Raw genomic sequence first — 5,207 nt, 5'->3', positions numbered from 1 at the left:
ATGGTGGTTGCAGTTGCACAACACCGTGCATTTAATCCATGGCACTGAATTGTACAGTTAACATGATTTCAATGGCAAAATGTATATGATGTATATTTCACCAAAGAAAAATAAAAACACAAACAAGGACCCCAGTTCCGAAGCTGTTAGCAAGTACTTTACTAAGGAAGCTGGAGAGAAGACTACTCAGCTCCGAGGGAGGCTGGGGGGGCGAAGTGCTCCATATCCTTAGCAGTCATGGAAATGCAAATGAACCTCAAAAGGAGAGCCAGAGGCAGCCTGGAGCTAAGCACAAGGCAGAGGAGCCAAGAACCTGGCTTCCTCAGGGCTTTTTGGTGCAGTGGGCCCGGGAATTGTAACTCCCCTTTGAAAATGTGTGTGGGGTTTCTTAGAGTTAATCATATGCCTATCCTGTAGCAAAGGAGCTCTGGTAGAGTAGTGGTCAGCAGTTTGAAACTCCCAGCTGTTCCGTGGGAGAGCACTTGGTCAGTGCTTCAAGATGCAGGGTGTTCCTGTTTGTTCTGACTGCTCAACAGCCCCAGCTTCCCACTGCTCTATCTCCTGGTCCTCAGCCTCCAGGCTCCTGCTGCTCAACCCTCAGCCTCCATGGGGTCCTGGATAGCCAGGGCAGCTCTGGCTTCCAGACCTGCCCTCCTCCATCCTCACAGGCACAGCTGGTTCTCTTAGGGCTAGAACAGCCTCTAGAGAGACACCCTTTACTGGGGCTCCTTCTGGGCTGGGTGAATCAGAGCTAACCAAAGCAAAAACTCAATCTGTTGTTCTCCAGTTGATTCTGATGGCCAAGACAGTTTGAACTGCAAGGTCAATGGTTCAAACTCACCAGTCGCTCCCTGCACAGGGTCACTATGATTCGGAACCAACTCGATGGCACTTAACAGCAATCACAAGCACTGTGGAGCTGGAGGATAACACACTGTACCGTAAGGTGAGTTTGAACTGCAAGGTCAGTGGTTCAAATTCACCAGCTTCTCCTTGTAAACCTGTTTACGTGGTCTCTTTGATTTGGAACCGACTTGATGGCACTTATCAACAACAACAACAATGTGTTACAGATTAGAACTGCTCCATAGGGGTTTTTTTGTTGTTGTTGTTTTCCCACTATAATCTTTCAGGGATTCTGGGGAACTGTTGGGTGTGTTTGAAGCACAGCTCTTTGGTTTCTTGCAGAGAGGATACATGAGCTGTCTCTTGTAATCTCATGAATGGTTTTGGTTTCTGTTTACAAACACTGATTATTTAGTCCATCATTTATTTGAAATGCAATCTGTGTTTTTCCGAATGGCTTTATCTTCATTATCTTATTAAGTATTAATCAAATTTAAAATAGTTTTAAAAAGTTTTTATTGTGAATTGAATGATAGTTTACATGGGAGAACATCGATTTTACACTCATCCTATCGTATTTTGTTTCATTGCAATGATTGCAATCCCTTCTGTGCGTTATTATTAACAATATTTGCTTCTATTCCCTCTTTTTTTTTTTTGGCTGTACACAAAACCACTCAGTAATATATAATAATTTAAACAACCAAAGGTACATTCTGCAAGCCTGTGTCTTGGTTGCAAGCACACAGCCTTTCTCTTTCCATGACTCTGGAGTCCTCAGCTACTCTAACTCTCCATGTCCCCATCTCTGGTGTCACTGCTTCTATGGTCCCACATTCCACTCATGCTCTTCTCCCTTGATGGTCCTAGCATCCTCTGTTCCTGGACTGCAAGATTAAGAACTCCCCCCTTTTTGTTACAAAACTTTTACCTTTACAGTTATAACAGTCACAATTAGTCATGATAATAATAACTCACTATTGAATCATAAGAATCTTATCCCCATCTCCTTTTACCAGACCTGTCTAGACCAGATGAAAACTATTCAGTGGGGGTTCTATCTTCTGCCACACACTCTTAAACTAAACTCCCTCTTGAAAACTTGTAAGCTAGTCTCTTCGTGTCTTTATAGCCCTCATTTTAGGTAGCCAGTGTCTAAGTTGCCCGTCCCTGTCACCCCTGTATACAGAAGAGATAGGATTGATCCTTGATGTGATGACTCCTTCCTTCTCGGTTAGTATTTTGAGGTACTACATCCATAAGTATAGGTCAAGTTCATCAAATTGTAGCAATTACACTTATTTCCTGTTTCAAATATATTTTATCTTCCTCTAGTTGAGTTCTGATCATCCGGCCATCGAAGCTAGGTCAAAAATCTTCAAGTTTGTGTGTTCTTGTGTGTTTCCCCTCACTTCATATCTGCTTGACGCTTCACTCTCAGCTCTAGCCCATCGTGGTTATGTCCTTGTTCATGAGCTCAATATTCCCCAAGTCTCAGGATACTTCACACCAACCAGCCCTTCCTCTTCTCTATCTCATCTCCAGGTCGACCGGGGTTCATTAATCTTTTATATTTTTTTCTTAGTACCATTTTGGTACCATTTCAGATGACTAAGGACATCTGAGAGGTGGGAGGGACAGTAGGTCTGAGAGAAAAAGAGAAACAAACCAAACTTCAGCCATCAAGGACAACCTGTAATTGACAAAGGCTGAGACCATGGAGCAGACCATAGTGAACTCTGAATTAGTCTCCTATCCATTCCATTAGCTGCCATGAGAAGAGCGATCATTCTTCACAGTTCTCAAATTCGTCACATTGACCTACCCTGTGTTCTGTCAATTATTTCTGTAATGAAAGTTTCATTTATATTAAGAATTGTTGTTGTTGTTGTTGTTATGTGCCGTGGAGTTGGTTCCGACTCATAGCGACCCTACACAGGGTTTCAGAGGCCGTAAATCTTTTCGGGAGCAGAAAGCCTCATCTTTCTCCTGCAGAACAGCTGGTAGTTTCGAACTGCTAACCCTGAGGTAAGCAGTCCAATTCGTAACCACTATGCTACCAGAGCTCTATATTAGGAATAGGCATCTTAATACCTTTTTTGTAAGTAGACGATTTTTCAGTTTATTTGCTTGCCTAGTTGGCTTCCTGAATTACATTTTAAAATCAGGTTCTTCTGCTTACTCACATTTGTGATTGCTACAGTGATGAATAATGTTGGGGAATCATGGAAATTTTGTATTACATTGATCTTTCTAATGAGGTAATGGAGTCCTGGTGTGGTGTTACTGGTTAATGCACTGGACTGCAAAGTCCGTTTGAACCACAAGGTTAGGAGTTCTATCTCACCAATCACTCCTCAGAAAGTCTATACAGGATCCCTATGAGTGGTAACCTACTCAACAGCACTTAACAACAACAACAACAAACTGGGTAATAAACTCCCATTTCCTATAAAACTTTTCATATGATTATAGAATTGAGGTCAGATTATATTAGATTGTGGGATTTGATTAAATAACATTTATGACAGTCTCGTTTTCTGGAAAGTAATGCTATCACATGTTGTAAGGTGCCATCAAATTGGTACCAACTCATGGAAACGCTGTGCATAACAGGGCTTCGTTAATTTCTGAAGGCTTCCAAATGACACAATATTAATTCCATGCCCCTCACCCCAAACACACTTCTTTTCCCCCAGCCCTGTGGGCTTTCAGATTTGGAACGAATCTATCTTCGGTACCATTTCAGATGACTCTGGACTTGTCTTTCTTCTGTGAGAGGTCAGCTGGATCTGAGCACGAACCAGGGCTGGGAGTATGGGTCGGAGGCAGTGTGGCCATGTGGTCAAGTCTAAGCTGAAGTACCCCCGGACAGGATGCTTAGGAGTACCTGTGCATGAACCCCATTTTTGAAGACCCCTGGCTTGGACTATGGTTGTTGTTGTTGTTAGGTGTCATCGAGTCGGTACCGACTCACAGCGACCCTATGCACAGCAGAACAAAACACTGCCCGATCCTGGGCCAACCTCACAATTGTGGCCACGCTTGAGCCCATTGATGCTGCCACTTGGCCAATCCATCTCTCTGGGAGTCTTCCTCTTTTTCTCTGACCCTCCACCTTACCAAACATGATCTCCTTCTCCAGTGACTAGTCCTTCCTGACAATATGTCCGAAGTATGAGAGATGAAGTTTGGCCATCCTGGCCTCCAAGGAGCACTCTGGCTGCACTTCTTCCAACAGAGATCTGTTGGTTCTTTTGGCAGGCCATGGCACTTTCATTATTTTCCAACACTATAAATAACACGAAAGCATCAATTCTTCTCCGGTCTTCCTTATTTACTGTCCAGCTTTCGCATGCATATGAAGTTACTGAAAATACCACGGCTTGGGTCAGGTGCACCTTAGTCCTCAAGCTGACGTCTTTGCTCTTAGACACTTTAAAGAGGTCTTGTGCAGCAGATTTGCCTAATGCAATACATCGTTTGATTTCTTGACTGCTATTTCCATGAGTGTTGATAGTTGATCCGAGAAGAATGAAGTCCTTGACAACTTCAATCTTCTCTCCATCGATAATAATATTGTTTATTGGTCCAGTGGTGAGGATTTTTGTTTTCTTTACATTGAGATGCAATCCATGGTGGTGGAGATGGCTATGGATAGAAATAAACAGATTTGAAAGATAGGAGGAGGATATCAGGAAGTTCTAGCAAAATGGAATGCAACAATAATGGAAAATTTCCATGAACTTATTGAATGAAGCCTCCTCCGCTTCAAATCAATAGACCTCTGAGCTGGATTGGATGGAAGTTTTGCTGTGGGATAGCTGTTCTGTGTCATCCAGATGCCCTCACCTTTGTCTTGTCAAAAAGGTTTGGTCCTTAAGACAAATGCTGAGGCAGTGCTTTGGCCCTTGAAGGTGGCCGATGGTCCCCAAACTGCTTAGGTTCTTTTCCCAGGCATTGCCCCCTCCAGAAGTTTCCCTACCCAGACCCCCCACTCTTGTTGCTATGGCTTTGGGATTGGATACCCTTTCCCATAGCTTCCTAGATCCTTGATCCCTGCTCCGTGTTCTATGCCTGGCCCTATGGAGGACATTCAGCCCTGGATGGCCTCCATGTGGCATGAGACTTAGCCTGGTCTCCAAGCCCTCATCAGAGAGTTTTGCATCCCTGCCGCGCCAGTCAAGGCCAAGGGGAGAGGCAGGTCCAGGGTTTGCGGACTACAACTCCCAGGATTATCTGGGAGGGGCTCAGGTGCCCTCTGGGCACTTTGGGGACATGGGTGGCCCTTAAGCCTTTCCAAGGAGTGCATGAGGGGGAGCTTTGGTGAGCAAGTAAGTAGGCAGCAACCCGGAAATGCG

Source organism: Chrysochloris asiatica, unplaced genomic scaffold (assembly GCF_000296735.1).
Source record: "Chrysochloris asiatica unplaced genomic scaffold, ChrAsi1.0 scaffold00445, whole genome shotgun sequence".
Lineage (NCBI taxonomy): Eukaryota > Metazoa > Chordata > Mammalia > Afrosoricida > Chrysochloridae > Chrysochloris > Chrysochloris asiatica.
Note: the sequence above shows the minus strand (reverse complement) of the source record.